The sequence below is a fragment of the Rutidosis leptorrhynchoides genome, chromosome 10, assembly GCF_046630445.1.
Source record: "Rutidosis leptorrhynchoides isolate AG116_Rl617_1_P2 chromosome 10, CSIRO_AGI_Rlap_v1, whole genome shotgun sequence".
NCBI classification, from domain to species: domain Eukaryota; kingdom Viridiplantae; phylum Streptophyta; class Magnoliopsida; order Asterales; family Asteraceae; genus Rutidosis; species Rutidosis leptorrhynchoides.
In genome coordinates this window covers 62,528,144-62,548,299 of record NC_092342.1, presented here as the reverse complement: position 1 = coordinate 62,548,299, position 20,156 = coordinate 62,528,144, and positions in this window count along the sequence as shown.

Below are 20,156 nucleotides of genomic sequence, written 5' to 3'. Positions count from 1 at the left end.
CACGTTAAAGACCATAATCAAAAGCATGTCACGGGACATTGCCTTAACAGTTGCTTGTTCAACGCTTTCCTTTACAAACGGACGGTAGTTTACCGAAAGGTAATATTCGAAACAAGTAAACTGGACGTGTTGCTTTCCCAATACAAGGTTAGCAAGTGGGTGACACAAAACCGCAAGTTTTGAGCTAAAATTTTCAAATCTGAAACCCACCAAAACCACAAAAATATTTTGCAAACACTGGTGAAGAGTTATTCCGAAAAACTTATCTAGGGTAAAAGCTAGATTTAATTTTTAAAAAAAAAAAAAGATCAAATGTTTTCATAAAGATCCAATTTCCTTAATGGATCTAAATTTTATAGTCATGTGGGACTATAAACCACATCGTTACTACCATTGTTTATACCGCCGTATTGAAATCACTGATGTACAAAGTGTGAAGAATAAAGAAGTGATTCTAGTATTTCAAGACTATATTGCTTGAGGACAAGCAACGCTCAAGTGTGGGAATATTTGATAATCTTAAAAACGAACATATATTTCATAGCATTATCCCTCAAGAAAGACAAGCTTTTAGTTGCGATTGTTTTATTTACAAGTGATATTCGTTTAAATAATAAAAGGTGAAGACAAAAGACAGATTCGACGAATTGAAGATGCAAACGACCAAAAAGCTCAAAAGTACAAAATACAATCAAAGAGGTTCCAATTATTGATAAGAAACGTCTCAGAATTACAAGAGTACAAGATTCAAAACGCAAAGTACAAGATATTAAATTGTACGCAAGGACGTTTGAAAATCTGGAACCGGGACCAGAGTCAACTCTCAACGCTCGACGCAACGGACTAAAAATTACAAGTCAACTATGCACATGAATATAATATAATATATAATTAATTCTTAAAATTAATATATATATATATATATATATATATATATATATATATATATATATATATATATATATATATATATATATATATATTATATTATATTATAAAACCGTCGGCATATAAAAACAAAGACTTTTGAGCCTCCCCAGCTGGCCATGCGATCGCATGGCCTTGAAGGGCAAAGCCCATGCGATCGCATGAGCCCTTTTTCCAGGCCTGTCCTATAAAGTTCGCGAGTTTTGGACGCAAAAACACACATCTTTTTCTTCTCCTCATTCAACGTATAATATTTATATTTATATTATAATTTTAATTTTAATTTTAATTTATAATAATAAGGGTGTGTTAGCGAATGTTGTAAGGGTGTAATTCAAAATTCTGTCCGTGTAACGCTACGCTATTTTTAATCATTGTAAGTTATGTTCAACCTTTTTAATTTAGTGTCTCGTAGCTAAGTTATTATTATGCTTATTTAATCCGAAGTAATCATGATGTTGGGCTAAAAATATTTAAATTGGGTAATTGGGCTTTGTACCATAATTGGGGTTTGGACAAAAGAACGACACTTGTGGAAATTAGACTATGGGCTATTAATGGGATTTATATTTGTTTAACTAAATGATAGTTTGTTAATGTTAATATAAAGATTTACAATTGGGCGTCCCTATAAATAACCATTTACACTCGATCGGACACGATGGGCGGGGGTATTTATATGTACGAATAATCGTTCATTTAACCGGACACGGGAATGGATTAATAGCCACTAGAATTATTAAAACATGGGTGAAATTATGTACAAGGACACTTGGCATAATTGATAACAAAGTATTAAAACCTTGGGTTACACTCAGTCGACATCCTGGTGTAATTATTAAACAAAGTATTAAAATCTTGTTACAGTTTAAATCCCCAATTAGTTGGAATATTTAACTTCGGGTATAAGGATAATTTGACGAGGACACTCGCACTTTATATTTATGACTGATGGACTGTTATGGACAAAAACCAGACGGGCATATTAAATAATAAAGGACAAAGGACAATTAACCCATGGGCATAAAACTAAAATCAACACGTCAAACATCATGATTATGGAAGTTTAAATAAGCATAATTCTTTTATTTCATATTTAATTTCCTTTATTTTATATTTAATTGCACTTCTAATTATCGCACTTTTATTTATTGTTATTGTATTTAATTGCAATTTTAATTATCGTACTTTTTAATTATCGCAAGTTTATTTTATCGCACTTTTATTTATTGCAATTTCATTATCGTTATTTACTTTACGCTTTAAATTAAGTCTTTTATTTATTTAATATTATACATTTTTGTTTTAACTGCGACTAAAGTTTTAAAATCGATAAACCGGTTATTAAACGGTAAAACCCCCCTTTATAATAATAATATTACTTATATATATATATTCGTATTTTTATAAATTAAACTAATATAGCGTTAAGCTTTGATTAAAAGATTCCCTGTGGAACGAACCGGACTTACTAAAAACTACACTACTGTATGATTAGGTACACTGCCTATAAGTGTTGTAGCAAGGTTTAAGTATATTCATTCTATAAATAAATAAATATCTTGTGTAAAATTGCATCGTATTTAATAGTATTTCCTGTTAAAATTTAATAGTATTATATACCCCTTAGCTTTAACTATCAGAAATGAAAATACATAATGATGTCTCTTTTAATTCAAGGCCCAAAATAACCTGGAAACGACATTGATGTTTATTTGAAACCCTTGACTGATGACATGAAGCAACTATGGAGTACCAGCGTATAAGTATATGATGCGTAGAAGAAAGAATACTTCCAACTTCGGGCAATGATTTTTTGCACCATGAATGATTTTCCTGCTTATGGTAAATTTCTGGATAGTACGAAATGAAAAAAGGCATGTCCTTTTTGTGAGGACAATACTCACTTGATATGGTTGAAAAACTGTAAGAAACCGACATTTATGGCACATCAAATAGAGTTTGATAAGAATGACCCGTATCACACAAAATATGACTTATTTGATGGTATTATAGAGGATAGTGTGCTACCGCCACCATTGGATGAAGAAACTGCACTCTACACCGTTGCTATTATAAATGTTGTGTTGGGAAAAAATGGTAATGACCTCCGAAAGGTATGTGGAAAAAAAATCTACCTTTTGGGAATTAATGTATTGGAAGCATTTGTGCGTCTGACATTGTCTCGATGTTATGCATATCGAGAAAAATGTTTGTGAAAGTTTGGTAGGGTTACTGTTGAACATTCCTGGAAAAACAAAAAATGGAAATAAGGTTTGAAAGGACATGGAACTAATGAATATCAGGCCAGTCATTTTAGCAAAACTAGTTACCCAAGTATTCTTTATTGAGGATCTGAAGGATTATAGATGGCACGTGGTTCAATACAGAACATGACAGATTATTGGTGTTGAAGATGTTTTCGATGAGGACGAATATGACCAATTTGATGAGTTACCTCCATTTTCAGTCGGTGTTGCACATATGACGTTACTGAAAATAATACAATCTATTTTAGAAAAGACTACCATGAAAGAGACGAGGTCCAAGACACATAAAAAAAATGTAATAACACTATGTTTTTGATATTTATATAACAAAACTTTTAGATGGCACGTGGTTTAATACATAAAATGACAGATTATTGGTGTTGAAGATGTTATCGATGAGGACGAATAAGGCCAATTTGACGATTTACGTCCATTTTCAGTCGGTGTTGCACATATGACTATAGTTACTGAAAATGATACAATCTATTTTAGAAAAGACCACCATGAAATAGACGAGGTCTAATACACATAAAAATGTAATAACACTATGTTTTTGATATTTATATAACAAAAGTTTTAGTTATTTTTTAATTTAAGCAATAATATTTTTCTAATGTTTTTATACACACAAGAGTTATTTATTTAATTTATAACACTTATTACTTATTTATAACACTTATTTATTTTATTTATAACACTCATTTATCTACAACACTTATTTATTTTATTTATAACACTTATTACTTATTATTTTGTTAAAAATAGAGAATACAGAGGAAACACAAATATCCTGCCAAATCATCCCCTAATATTACTTTAAATTTTCATAAACTGCCAATTCATCCCCAATTCTGCCCTAATTGCTTCGATCAAAATTCAAAAAACACCATTTTCGCCATTTTAGGCTGATTTAACCCCAATAGTACTAGAAAGCTTCAATTAAAATTTTCACAAACCACCAAAATCATTTTCTGCTTGTGGCTGCTGATCCAAAGCTCCTTCAATTCTCATTTACAAACTGCCAGTTCATCAATTGGCTTGCTTCCATAACCTAATTCTACACACAAACCCACTTCACCTTTCTTTGATTGCACGAGCTCCAAAAAATCAACAACCTGCTGTACCGGTAAATCATGGTACGTGTATGAATTGACTTATATTATATATATATGTTGATTAATTGTATATATGTAAAATCAATGTTTTGGATGTTATTATATATAATTACAAAAGCATTTTAATTATGGTACATATGAATGGAATAGGAGTGAGTTAATAGCGATTGGAATCACCAACTATGAATTGATAGGTTGTGTGGTATAAAACAGTTACATCTAGTTACATTCTTGTGTACAGAACCAAAACAATAACAATTCTAATGATATGGGTCTGATCCAACAAATACAAAGGAATAACACTAAGAGATGTGTTAACAAACTTAAACAGAAAGTAGTTCCTATTGATGTTGAATTTGACAATTTTGGGGAAGCGATTGAAGAAAATCAAAAGATCTGTTCTTGTAATATAGGTGTTTTAACAAGGTGGGGGATTGATTATCTTGTAGATGACTTGAAACTAGTATCTCTCGAGGAGAAAGATGCATTATGGTTGGACATAAAAACTAAATTTATATGTGTAACAAGATTCACTAGTTAAGTTTAACTTTACAGGAACAACATTTTATCAGAGATGATTTTGCTAAGATAAAACACTTGAACATTGCAATGACGTTTTTAAGAGATTCGGGCAAAAGTTACAAAAGTATACGGATGAAGGCAAGCTTCCTTATGTTGAAGTTGAAGATTACAACTTAATAACTCCAGCTAAATGGAGAATGTTTTGCGAACTTGAAGATACCAGCAAAACGAGTTAGTTTTATTCCTTTGATTGTTAACGGTTATGGAGTTAGATTGTGATATTGTAACTAATGTGTAATGTAATCATATGTAACATGAAAAGGCACTGTGGGAACAAGGGAGGTTAAACACATTGAAACAACAGAAAGAAAATTATACCCGTGTAGGTCGGTCAGGATATCGTGGCCACCAAAACAATGGGTGGAGGGAAAAAATGATCCTAACAATCATACAGTTTACCACGATATCGTCAATATTCCTACAAGGAATTATGTGTTGGTTAGGATGAAGCGAGATAAAGAAAAGAGGATATATCCCGATACAAATGCGTCTCTTATATATAACATTGTATTCTAATAAAATTTGTATTTATAACCTTATGATTAAGTATTCAAAATTGTTTTATATGATATTTCTTTTGTTGTTTTGTTTCAGGTTAGGGCGCATAAAGAGGGTGAGGATACCTTGTTAGTTCATGTAGGGAAAGAACATGGTGGTAGAACCAGGGGTGTTAGTAGCACATTAGGATTTAGTGTAGGCTTACAACTGAAAGGACCCGTCCTAATCCATCTGGACGAAGTCACCAACAACTGGTTCCATTGCGATGATCGACTCCGAATACTGTCTTTAAAATGAGCAAATGCACAGCGGAAGATTTATTTCATACCTGAGAATAAACATGCTTTCAAGTGTCAACCAAAAGGTTGGTGAGTTCATTAGTTTAACATAAATAATCATTTCATAATTTTTAATAGACCACAAGATTTCATATTTACAATTCTCATAAACATACGTCCTATGCATAGAGACAAAATATCATTCATATGGATTGATGATGTTTTAGCAGAGTAGTATATAAAATAGCTTATATTTTTACAGAAAATACTATTAAATACGATACAATTTTACACAAGATATTTATTTATTTATAGAATGGATATACTTAAACCTTGCTACAACACTTATAGGCAGTGTACCTAATCGTACAGTAGTGTAGTTTTTAGTAAGTCCGGTTCGTTCCACAGGGAATCTTTTTAAACAAAGCTTAACGCTATATTAGTTTACTTTTATAAAAATACAAATATATATATATATAAGTAATATTATTATTATAAAGGGGGGTTTTTACCGTTTAATGACCGGTTTGTCGATTTTAAAACTTTAGTCGCAGTTAAAACCAAATGTAAAATATTAAAAATAAATACAAGACTTAAATTAAAGCATAAAGTAAATAACGATAATGAAATTGCGATTAATAAAAATGCGATAAAATAAACTTGTGATAATTAAAAGTGCAATTAAATACAATAACAATAAATAAAAATGCGATAATTAGAAGTGCAATTAAATATAAAATAAAGGAAATTAAATATGAAATAAAAGAATTATGCTTATTTAAACTTCCGTAATCATGATGTTTGACGTGTTGATTTTAGTTTTATGCCCATGGGTTAATTGTCCTTTGTCCTGGATTATTTAATATGTCCATCTGGTTTTTGTCCATAACAGTCCATCAGTCATAAATATAAAGTGCGAGTGTCCTCGTCAAATTATTCTTATACCCGAAGTTAAATATTCCAACTAATTGGGGACTTAAACTGTAACAAGATTTTAATACTTTGTTTAATAATTACACCAGGATGTCGACTGAGTGTAACCCAAGGTTTTAATATTTTGTTATCAATTATACCAAGTGTCCTTTTACATAATTTCACCCCTGTTTTAATTATTCTAGTGGCTATTAATCCATTCCCGTGTCCGGTTAAATGAACGATTATTCGTACATATAAATACCCCGCCCATCGTGTCCGATCGAGTGTATATGGTAATTTATAGGGACGCCCAATTGTAAATCTTTATATTAACATTAACAAACTATCATTTAGTTAAACAAATATAAAGCCCATTAATAGCCCATAGTCTAATTTCCACAAGTGTCGTTCTTTTGTCCAAACCCCAATTATGGTACAAAGCTCAATTACTCAATTTTAGTAATTAGCCCAACATCATGATTACTTCTGATTAAATAAGCATAATAATAACTTAGCTACGAGACATTAATGTAAAAAGGTTGAACATAACTTACAATGATTAAAAATAGCGTAGCGTTACACGGACAGAATTTCGACTTACACCCTTACAATATTCGCTAACATACCCTTATTATTAGAATTAAAATTAAAATTAAAATATAAATTATAAATATATATTTTACGTATATATGGAGAGAAGAGAAAGATAGATGATATTTTTGGTGCACCAAAGCTCGATTTTTATAGGCATGTGGGCTGGAACTGGGGCTCATGCGATCGCATGGTTTTATGCCTTCCAGGCCATGCGATCACATGGCCAACTGGGGAGGCTCATATTTGGTTGTTTTCTTCTGCCGACGGTTTTATAAATAATATAATATATTAAATAATTATAAGAATTATTTAAATATTATATTATATTTATGTGCATAGTTGACTTGTAATTTTTAGTCCGTTGCGTCGAGCGTTGAGAGTTGACTCTGGTCCCGGTTCCGGATTTTCGAACGTCCTTGCGTACAATTTAATATCTTGTACTTTGCGTTTTGAATCTTGTACTCTTGTAATTTCGAGACGTTTCTTATCAATAATTGGAACCTCTTGGATTGTATTTTGTACTTTTGAGCTTTTTGGTCGTTTGCGTCTTCAATTCGTCGAATCTGTCTTTTGTCTTCACCTTTTATTATTTAAACGAATATCACTTGTAAATAGAACAATTGCAACTAAAAGCTTGTCTTTCTTGAGGAATAATGCTATGAAATATATGTTCGTTTTTAGCATTATCAAATATTCTCACACTTGAGCGTTGCTTGTCCTCAAGCAATACCGTCTTGAAATACTAGAATCACTTCTTTATTCTTCACACTTTGTACATTAGTGATTTCTATACGGCGGTATAAACAATGATAGTAACGATAGAACCATGGTTAAAGGTGGGTGTGTCATCCACAGTTGCCTCGGGTTTAGGTCAACGACACTTGCAATCAAATAGCCGATTTACTTTCGGTTTCCAAAGCAAAGTGCACATTTGAAAGGCGGTTTACAGTCCCACATGACTATGAAAATGTAGATCCTTAAGGAAATTGGATCTTTATGAAAACATTTGATCTTTTGAAAATTAAATCTAGTTTTTACCCTAGATAAGTTTTCCGGATTAACCCTTCACCGGTGTTTGCAAAATATTTTTGTGGGTTTGGTGGGTTTCAGATTTGAAAATTTTAGCTCAAAACTTGTGGTTTTGTGTCACCCACTTGCTAACCTTGTATTTGGAAAGCAACATGTCCAATTTACTTGTCCCGTATATTACCTTTCGATAAACTACCGTCCAGTTGTAAAGGAAAGCGTTGAACAAGCAACTATTAAGGCAATGTCCCCTGACATGCTTTTAATTATGGTCTATAACATGTCGGATGCAATTACTATCCTTGGTAGGAGCAATAGTAAAGCTCACCCTTATGATTTTTCGGTCTGGCACAAGGTCCTGTCTTTGACCACTATGCAACCACCGTTCTTACGGTTGACACCCGATTTAGTTCAGGTGACCTAATGAATTCCAGGTGAATTCCTAGGATTTTACGTTCAATGGTAATGAACGCATTGAAAATAGGGTTTTCAGAAAACAAATAGGTTTGTAATTTTGATCAAAATATTTTCTCGTTCAAGCTCAAGTTCAGATATCATTGAATTCCATGAGTTTGTAATTCTCAATCTTTAAGGTCAATCTCTAGGATTGAGTAATATCAGTCTTAAAAGCTGATTTTTGATCTTTTAAGGAGATTATCCTTTCTGGGGATCTGATTCATTAGTCTTATCAAGCTAATTTGCATGGTGCCTCCCCCATTGTACGAGATAAATCCTTCTCATGGTTAGGATAAATCTGACCACTTGGCGACCCTGTTTGATGCTGAGGTCCGTGGATTTCCTGCTGATTTTAGAGGTGACTTTTCTAGATTTTTCGTCAACCTACAGCTGGTCTGGACGACAACTTCTTGACCTAAATCAAGAAGCGCGTGTCTTTTTCGGAAGACTTTACTTCCTTTTAATGATGGAATTGATTCATCGTGTAGATCCATCTCTTCTTTTCTTTCATCGGGTAAAATAGTTTAGTTTAGTCCAAAGCAAAAGTATTTTCAGTTATTTGTTACAGATATATGTGACATATGTTTAAGATAACTTGGTAAATTTTCCCACACTTGGCTTTTATTTTCCTTTTTATCGTCCTCTATTCCATTTTAAATGAATTTTAACATTTTGGTTTGTTTCTCAATTTATGTCCTTTCCGAGGTAACAATAATTTCGGTGTTAACACCTAGTTTTATCGTTCATGAATATGTATAAACATGATTTTGAGTTCATTTAATTGAAAATTTTGAAAAATTTTACTAAAATTGGGTAGTCAGTATATAAGACTAGGGCTGTTCTTTATTATCAGAGAGCACTAGATTCTAATACAACTACTACGTTACTAGTATTTTTAATGGTAACCAAGTGTATAAAGATAAAATTTTTAAAAATCCAAAAGAATTTAACCCCTTCCCACACTTAAGATCTTGCAATGCCCTCATTTGCAAGAAATCAGTACAATTTAAATTATTGAGGGTGATTAGCGTAGAAATGATTAAATTTTACCAAAGTTTTCAAACATATTGGCGTTTGTTTGCTGAATGATAAATGGTGCATATCATTTGTTCATTTCGTCTGTTGTTACATCACTTTTATTTGTCATCTTGTCGTCAAAATTAGTAGCTTTTGCTGAACTTAATGCCAGTCTTTGAAAATGCACTGTTTTACACTGTTTTGTACAATCGACAATATACATACATACAAATATAATCATGAATGGCAATTTGAAATGGGACTTAATATCCCACTTTCAAATTCTAAATATGAAATATTAGTACACAATAATAATAAAATAATAAAAATTACACAAATATATCCAATAACATAAGTTTAAACATGAAAAAGTCAAAAGATAAAAATATAAAAATCATAAAAATAACCAAATGGAACTAAATCAGTCTGGATAGGGGTTCCAGTTCATCTCATCGGGTGGGTTCCATTGTTGGTTATAGGTGTTCTGATAGGCTTGGTCATAGTCATACCGGTTAAAGGGTGGTCGGATATCAGGGCTATGTGGCGGAAAGTGAGCATGTCGAGTAGGTACATAGTTATTTGGTACCTGATATGATAGCTGGCTCATGATTTGGTGCTGATGAACTAACCAGCTATCGTGTTGGCGTCGCCTATAATCCTCGTATACTCGCTCGGAGTTCCACTGCTCATACATACTATGTCTGGCCGCGTTCGTCATTGCTTCCTCATCTATACGAACGTGGACGTCAAGAATAGCATCTCGAAAGACACCCCTAATGTCTTCCGTCTCCTCCATTTCCTCGTTTGAGCCTCTCTCTACCTGAGGATGAGATCCCTCATAGGGTACTGCCTGGTTACGTCTACTTTTCAATACCTTAGCACCCACATAAACTTTCAATCCTAAGGGCTCAACCAGTTCTCTACAAATCTGTAATGGACCCCCTTGGTTCCTATCAACACCTAAATACTCTCCAATGAGAGTAACAAAAATACCTCCTCCTATTATACTCCCGTCCTGCATTCCCTCTACCATTTTAGATAAATAAAAAGCAACACAGTAAGGGATATTGACAAAGCTTCTAGGATCCCGAATACACTTTAGGTAAAATAAATCATGTAAGGTAATTTTTTCTTTATTGTGACCTCTCTGTGTAGTTGAGTTAGCCAAAAATCTATGAATAATACGAAGCTCGGCTCTGTCAATATGTGTATAGGAGTGTCCTCCTGCTCGTGTAAAATCATCAAAATGTGACATACGCCTCCAAATGGCGTCAGCGTCAAAGTTACTATCTACCCGTTCACCATAATGAATCAAGTTTGTACAATCGGGTAATAGCAACTCACCAGGAGTATATATCTGTAAGGCCCTGGCCATGTCCAGCATGGACATTCTGTACATCCTACCGCCAAGGATAAACCTAAGAAATCTTCTATCATCTATCCTAACTATATTTGTATCAAGTGATACAGTACTCATCAACTCAACACACCATTCCTTATATACAGGTCTACGAATGGTGAAAAGACGTTCCCAATCTGTAAAAGAAGAACTGCCATACCTTTTAACTAAAAGCTGTCTAACACGGTCTGCTAGATGGACCGTTTCCAAAGGGGCCCAATCAATTACCCTTGGCACCTCTACATTTTTTGTTACCAATTTGAATTTGTTCCTTTGATATGTCTCGTAATCTCTCCATCTTCTATCAAATCTCAGATTAGGATGTAGAGTGTGCTCAGGAATCGTTGGGAATTCTACTGGCGGCCTCATTGGGAATACTATGAATTCATCAACAAACTGTACTGGATCATAATAAGGTATGTGCTGATCAGGCTGTTGTTGTTCCTGTTGTGGTTCTTGTTCGTGTTGCATTTCTGGTTCTGGTTCTGGTGCTGGTGCTGGTCGTCTAGATGATGATGCTCCTGAACCTCCAGTATCGGCTCTCTGTAAAACACATTAAACACAAAAATTGTGCATCCAAATATGCATTAGTGTTAGCAAAATAACAACTTAAAACAATCACTATAACATGTTAAATCAAAATTAAACTTATACACATTTTCACAATTTTTCACAATTCTACACTTTTCAAATAAGCACATATGAAAATGTATACAAAATTCATAAGCATTTAACTCGAATAACATGTCAAAATATTCATTATTAATAATTAAACAAGTCTCAAATGGCAAATATATCAAATTAATCAAGTTCATGAATTTTGGACTTAAAAAGTCCACTTTAATCTCCAAAAATCATGTTTAGGATCATTGTTTGGATCATTTAACTATCTAAACATGTTACACTACTCAATTTAGCAATAATTCATGACAAAAATCGGCCATAACCTGTTTATATCAAAAAGCCCCAAATTGCTCAAGAACACAAACCCTAGATTTCTAAAAATTTTGAAGTTTTTGGCTTCAAATCATGTTAAATAGCATCAATCTAGGTTATACATGCATAAAATACTAACAATTTAACACTAATTACACTAGAAATTAACAAAATTGCATTAGGTAAAAAATTGGTAATTATCACAAAAACTAGGAATTTATAGAGTTTAGGGGTGTAATTTTTACCAATTTGCTGAAGAATGAGAATCTAGGCATGATTAGAGCAAGAAAAATGACGAATTACGGTGAATTTTGGCGAAATTTGGTGAAGATTTGAGAGTTTTTTCGAGTGTATGTGTGTGTTTTGTGTGAAGAACAGACCCGCTGCTGTATTTGTTTCTGACCTGCATTTGGTCCCCATGCGATCGCATGGGTTCCAAGTGCAAACCCCATGCGATCGCATGGGGTGCCGGCTACAGTGTTTTCAGCTTTTTTTTTTTTTTTTTTTTTATATAAAACCTTATGCTTTATAAAACTTATAATTAATTAAATTTTAAAAATTTTGTTTTTCTTTAGGAGCGAGGGCGTTTCGGATCGTTGTCCTAGTCTGTCCCTCGACAAAATTTTAAAATTTGTCAAATCAAAGCGCGGTTTTTGAAAGTAAAGATTTTTGGGTTTTTTAATGTTTTTGGCATACTTTAATTCAATAAGATTAAAAATAATGATAATAAAAGTTCTCGTCCCTTCCTCGGGTAAAGCAATTTCGGTTCAAAGACCTAGTCTTCAACTTACGAAGAATTTTAAAAATCCTATTTTTAACTTAATGAGATAAAGTAAATTTTTGTTTTTAAATTCACACAACTTAAATATAAAATTCAAAATTAATATTAAAAATTCACACCAAACTTAAAATTTGAAATGCATAAAATTAAAAATTCATATTTTAAAAATTAAAAATTCACACCAAACTTAATTTTAAAAATTCACATTATAAATTCACACCAAACTTATATTAATTTTTCAAATATTTACATTTTTAAAAATATTATTTTTACAAAGTTTACAATATTAATTTAAGATTTAAATATTAATTTTAAAAACATGGTAAAAATAAAATTAAAAATCTTTTTGGCTTTTTATCCCACTTTAATCAATCAAATATTATCAAAAATATGCGCCCCTCTTTTCGGTAAAGTAATTTCGGTTCCAAGACCTAATTTAACTCATGACGAATTTTTGAAATATTTTGGGTTGATTGATTAAAGATATTTATACCTTAAGAATAAACGTTAAATTTCGCAGTGATGTAATAAATTTTTGAATGATATCAATAATTTCGGTAGCCAAACCTAATTTTATTCAATACCAATTTAATACTTTATAGCGAACAAATTAGCGTTTATTATCAAAAGGTTAAAAATAAAAAAAAAATAAAATAAAAACTGTACAAACATACCTGTGAAATAGATTTCTTAGTTATATGATCTATCCCATTCATAAGATAGTCGGTTTAATTGGTTTTCCATAGCTACATAGGCGTAACCTCGAGCATTCAGTGTCTTTTCTTCTAAACATATGAACGGTCCGTCTCTGCATAAAGTAACAAATTCGGTGTTTGAATAGGTTTGATTATTTGAACATTTGCCTCCATGTGACCATTTTCCGCATTTGTGACATCTTTCTAGGTGTCGTGCTCTTCTTTTTGCTGCAGATTTTGATTTTCCTTTACCAAATTGTAACTTATTATCTTCGCATCTGGATTCTTTTCTAACTCCGTCCATTCTTTCTCTGATTACTGATACTATTTCACTCGAAAGTGTCATTATTACGTTTAGTGATCAAAGCGTGTAGCATTAGACCATGGTTTAGTTCACAGGCAGTCTTCATTTCCTAAAAACCTAAAAAAAAATAAAAATTCAGAATGGGGGGAGAAGACTAGTTCTTTAGGGTCTGCTAGGGAAAGACCATTCGGGTTCCATTTTCGAGAACTACACGAAAACAGACAATCTAACTCTAACAGAAATACATATTATCCTTTAAAGACTTGATTCTCCCCACACTTAGTTAGCTGTGGTGTCGAAATTGTGATTAACTTCGTTGTCGACTTCCATCGGACCGTGTATGTAGTGTTTAACTCTGTGACCATTAACTTTAAATTCAATCCCATTTGAATTTATCAATTCTATCGTTCCGTATGGGAAAACTCTTTTGACTATGAATGGTCCAGACCATCTTGATTTCAATTTTCCAGGAAATAGCTTGAATCGTGAATTGAAAAGAAGAACTCTGTCTCCTTCTTTAAATTCTTTTGAACTTCTGATTCTTTTATCATGCCATTTCTTCGTTCTTTCTTTATAGATTAACGAATTTTCGTATGCTTCATGTATTAATTCTTCTAATTCGTTTAGTTGACTTAATCGTAGACGTCCGGCTTCATGTATATCAAGATTAAATGTCTTCAAAACCCAAAATGCTTTGTGTTCAATTTCTACTGGAAGATGATATGCTTTTCCATAAACAAGTCTAAAAGGTGTGGTTCCAATTGGAGTTTTGTAGGCTGTTCTAAAAGCCCAGAGTGCATCCTCCAATTTAATGGACCATTCCTTCAGATTTGATCCTACGGTTTTCTCTAGAATACGTTTTAAAGCTCGGTTGGTATTTTCAACTTGTCCACTTGTTTGTGGATGATATGCGGTGGAGATTTTATGAGTTACTCCATATCTTTTAAGAACTTTCTCAAGTTGATTATTACAGAAATGAGTACCCCGATCACTTATTAAAGCTTTCGGTGTTCCAAACCTTGCAAAAAGATGTTTTAAAAAGTTGACTACAACTCGTGCATCGTTAGTTGGGAGAGCTTATGCTTCCGCCCATTTAGATACATAATCAATGGCTACGAGTATATATAGATTATTATGAGATTTTGGAAATGGACCCATAAAGTCAATACCCCAAATGTCAAATACTTCACATACTTGAATGACATTTTGTGGCATTTCATCACGTTGACTTATTTTTCCGGCCCTTTGACAAGCATCACAGGATTTGGAAAGAAGGTGTGCGTCTTTGTAAATTGTAGGCCAATAGAATCCAGCATCATAAACTTTTCTTGCTGTTAGTTGAGGCCCATAATGCCCTCCTGTTGGTCCTGTGTGACAATGGTTTAATATTTTACTAGCTTCATCTCCAAATACACATCGGCGTATTATTCCATCGGGACAACTTTTAAACAGATGTGGATCTTCCCAAAAATAGTGTTTTATATCACTGAAGAATTTCTTTCGTCTTTGGTACGATAATCCTTTTTCAAGGAATCCACAAACTAAGTAGTTTGCATAGTCTGCAAACCATGGGATTTCATTATAATCTATCTTCAATAGATATTCATCAGGAAAGTTGTCTTGTATGGCCGATTCATTTAGAACTTCTAATTCGGGATTTTCAAGACGAGAAAGATGATCAGCGGCGAGATTTTCTGCTCCTTTTTTATCTCGAATTTCAATATCAAACTCTTGTAAGAGTAAGATCTAACGGATTAATCTTGGTTTAGCATCTTGTTTTGAAAATAGGTATCTAAGAGCAGAATGGTCGGTATAGACCACCGTTTTTGCTAGAACGAGATATGATCGAAATTTGTCAAAAGCAAAGACAATAGCAAGGAGTTCTTTTTCAGTATTTGTATAGTTTGTTTGTGCTCCTTGTAACGTCTTACTAGCGTAATATATAGGTTGAAATCGTTTTTCAATCCTTTGTCCTAAAACGGCTCCCATTGAAAAATCACTTGCATCGCACATTAGTTCAAATGGTAGATTCCAATTTGGTGTTATCATGATCGGCGCATTAGTAAGTTTTTCTTTAAGAATATTAAAAGATTTGATACACTCATCTGAAAAGATGAATGGAGCATCCTTTTCTAGGAGTTTATTCATAGGAGTGGCAATTTTAGAAAAATCTTTTATGAAATGTCGGTAAAAACCGGCATGCCCTAGAAAACTCCTAATTCCTCTAACATTGGTGGGATGTGGAAGTTTAGCAATTACATCTACTTTAGCTCTATCCACTTCCATTCCTTCTTTTGAAATTTTATGTCCAAGAACGATGCCTTCTTTAACCATGAAATGGCATTTCTCCCAATTAAGTACTAGATTTGATTGTTCGCATCTAAGAAGCATTCGTTCCAGATTAACTAGACATGATTCAAATGTATCACCGAAGACTGAAAAGTCATCCATGAATACTTTCATGCATTCTTCTATCATGTCGTGAAAAATCGCCATCATACACCTTTGAAAGGTTGCCGGGGCGTTGCAAAGTCCAAATGGCATGCGTTTGTAAGCAAAAGTACCATAAGGGCACGTGAATGTGGTTTTCTCTTGGTCCTCGGGTGCTATTGGAATTTGAAAATATCCAGAAAATCCATCTAGAAAACAATAGTAACTATTTCCGGCTAATCTTTCCAACATTTGATCAATGAAAGGTAAGGGAAAGTGATCTTTTCTGGTGGCGTCATTTAATTTTCTATAATCAATACACACACGCCATCCTGTTACAGTCCTAGTAGGAATAAGCTCATTTCTCTCATTTGTAATGACAGTCATGCCACCCTTCTTAGGCACGCATTGAACTGGGCTTACCCATGGACTATCAGAGATTGGATAAATTAGACCTGCATCTAGCAGTTTAATAATCTCTTTCTTAACTACATCTTGCATATTAGGATTTAGTCTTCGTTGGCGTTGCACATACGTTTTATGACCTTCTTCCATAAGGATTTTATGTGTGCAATACGAAGGACTTATTCCTTTAATATCATGAATCTTCCATGCAATGGCTGGTTTATGAGCTTTCAACACAGAAATGAGTTGTGATTTCTCATTTTCAGTAAGAGAAGACGATATTATTACAGGTAATTCAGATTCACCATGTAAATAAGCGTATTCCAAATGGTTTGGAAGTGGCTTTAACTCTAATTTCGGAGGTTCTTCTATCGATGATTTATATCGATATCTGTCTTCTTCTTTTAGCATTTGAATTTCTTTTGTTGTTGGTTCATATCCATTAGCTATAAGTGTAGCTAACATTTCAGCTTCATCAATTGGTTCATTACCTTCTCCTAAAGAACATTCTCCTGTTCCTTGTAATTCTGAAAATTCTTCTAATAATTCTGCATGTGCATCTATAGTTTGAATATAATAACATGTATCATCTGCAGACTGCGGTTGTTGCATTGCTCTATCAACTGAAAAGGTAACACTCTCATCCTCTATACTTAGGGTCAATTTCTTACCGAACACGTCTATCATTGCTTTAGCCATGTTTAAGAATGGTCTTCCTAATATGAGAGGAACTTGAGAATCTTCTTCCATGTCCAGAACAACAAAATCTACTGGAAATACTAAAGTACCAACTTTAACTAGCATGTTCTCCATTATCCCTCTAGGATATTTTAATGATCTATCGGCTAGTTGTATGCTTATTCTGGTTGGTTTCAATTCTCCAAGGTCTAGTTTAGCGTATAGTGAATACGGCATTAAATTTATACTAGCACCTAAGTCTGCCAATGCTTCTATTGAACTAAGACTACCCAGAAAACATGGAATTGTGAAACTTCCTGGATCAGATAATTTTTCTGGTATCTTATTCAACAGTACTGCTGAACAATTAGCATTCATAATAACAGCCGAGAGTTCTTCCATTTTCTTTCTATTTGAAATTAGATCTTTCAAGAATTTAGCATATCTAGGCATTCCTGAAATCACATCAATGAAAGGAAGATTTACATTTATCTGTTTAAACATATCCAAGAATTTGGATTGCTCGGCTTCAAGTTTCTCTTTCTTCATTTTACTCGGGTAAGGAAGTGGTGGTTGGTATGGTTTATAATAAGGTTTAGCCTTAACTGTGTTATCTTCATTAACCTTTTCAACTACCGGTTCTTTTTCCTTATCTTGATCAGGTTGTGGTTCTTGTGGAGTAGGAATAGCTTCATCAGAAATTACAGGTATTTCAGGTGGTTTAAGTGTTGTACCACTTCTTGTGGTAATGGCTTTAGCTGTTTCATTCTGGGGGTTAGCATTTGTATCACTAGGTAGACTTCCCAATTTTCTTTCACCTATTAACCTTGCTAGGTTACTTACTTCTTGTTCCAGATTTTGAATAGAAGCTTGTTGATTTCTAAATGCTTGAGCATTTTGTTCATTGGTTTGTTTTTGAGATGTGAAAAACTGCGTTTGAGTTTCAACTAGCTTCGTCATCATATCTTCTACATTCGGCTTTTTATCATCGGTTTGTTGTGGTGGTTTGTTTTGAAAATTCGGTCTTTGCTGATTGTAATTATTATTGGATACTTGTTGATTGCTAGGACCTTGTTGGTTGTTGTATGGAATATTTCGGTTATAATTCTGGTTTTGATTGTAAATCGGTCTTGGCGGTTGATAATTATTCTGATAATTATTTCCAGGCCTTTGGTTTATGTATGAAATATTCTCTCTTTGTTCCATTGTTAATTCAATACTGAGACAATCTTTTGTCAAATGTGGTCCTCCACACTGCCCACAACTAATTCGTATTGAGTGAATATCTTTAGTCATCTTTTCCATTCGTCTCTCGACAGCATCTATCTTTGCGGAAATGGAATCTAAGTCATGGCTAGAATCGGCTCTAGCTGCTTTAGATGATCTAACGATATCTTTTTCTTGGTGCCACTCATGTGAGTGGGAAGCAGTGTTATCAATAATTTTGTAAGCATCAGTTTCGGTTTTCTTCATAATAGAACCACCAGCTGCTATATCTATGTCTTTCCTTGTAGTGATGTCGCATCCTTGGTAGAATATTTGTACTATTTGATAGGTGTCTAAACCATGTTGCGGACATCCTCTTAATAACTTTCCATATCTTGTCCACGCCTCATATAGAGTTTCATTTGGTTTCTGTGTGAACGTAACAATTTCTGCTTGAAGTCTTACGGCTTTAGATGCAGGAAAGAATTGTTTAAGAAATTTGTCAACTAAAACATCCCATGTATCGATCGCCCCTTCAGGTAACTATTCCAACCAATCTTTGGCTTCTCCCTTTAAAGTCCGGGGAAATAACATGAGATATATATGTTCATCCTCCACTTCTCGGATTTTAAATAGTGTGCAGATCCTATTAAAGGTACGTAGATGTTCATTTGGATCTTCCTTCGGCGCACCACTAAATTGGCATTGACTAGTCACCATGTGTAGAATTTGTCCTTTGATTTCATAATCTGGCGCATTAATGTCTGGATGAGTAATTGCGTGACCTTGGCCAGTGCGTTTAGCTCTCATTCGGTCTTCCTTACTTAAAAGTTCCAGATTCTCCATAATTGAATTTGTTGAATCGGAATCACTAGAGGATTCTGATTTAATGGTTCGTTCCTCAACAATCTCTGTTTGAATGATTGGTGGTTCCGGGGGAAAGTTTAGTGGTTCAGGATCTACGAACCGTTCCTGAATATTCTCCGGATTCTCAATTGTGAGGTCGGGTTCAAAAAATGGATTATCGGAAATTTGAACTGAAGTACTTGGTCGACTGGATGACGATTCTAAAGAAAAATCAACGGCGGTTATATTTGCTAAATGTCTTGATCTAGTTACAGGTGGTGAACGTACAAAAGGTGGTGAACGTCTTGCTCGGTGCATTCACTGAATATCCTATTAGTTTTAAAAAGGAAAGAAAAATTATAATAAGTTATCCAATCAATAGACTTTTCTGATTTTGCCCACGTTTCGAATAGCCAAAAGATGCAGCAGAGGGGCAGGATTCGTTTGGTCTCAATATAATTGAGGACTGTTTGGCTCCAATAACCCGGTCCACGTACAAATCCAACTATTACTACGAACTAGAAAATTTTGATGTCTATCAATTTAACCACTTAAAATAAATTTTCGTAATTTTAAGAAAATTAGATAAGAAGTAGAATAAAAATCTATGTCCTAAAAACTAAAATAGCGAGAAATAAGAAAGAAAAAGAGTTCGTCGAAAAAGATCGGAAAAGAAAAATGGTTGAAAAATAAAAGGTGACGGAAAAATTAAAGAAACTTATAAAACTTAAAAGTACTTTGACTAACCTAACCTTATTACTACAACTAACTTAAAATTATAATCGCAAATTGAAATTA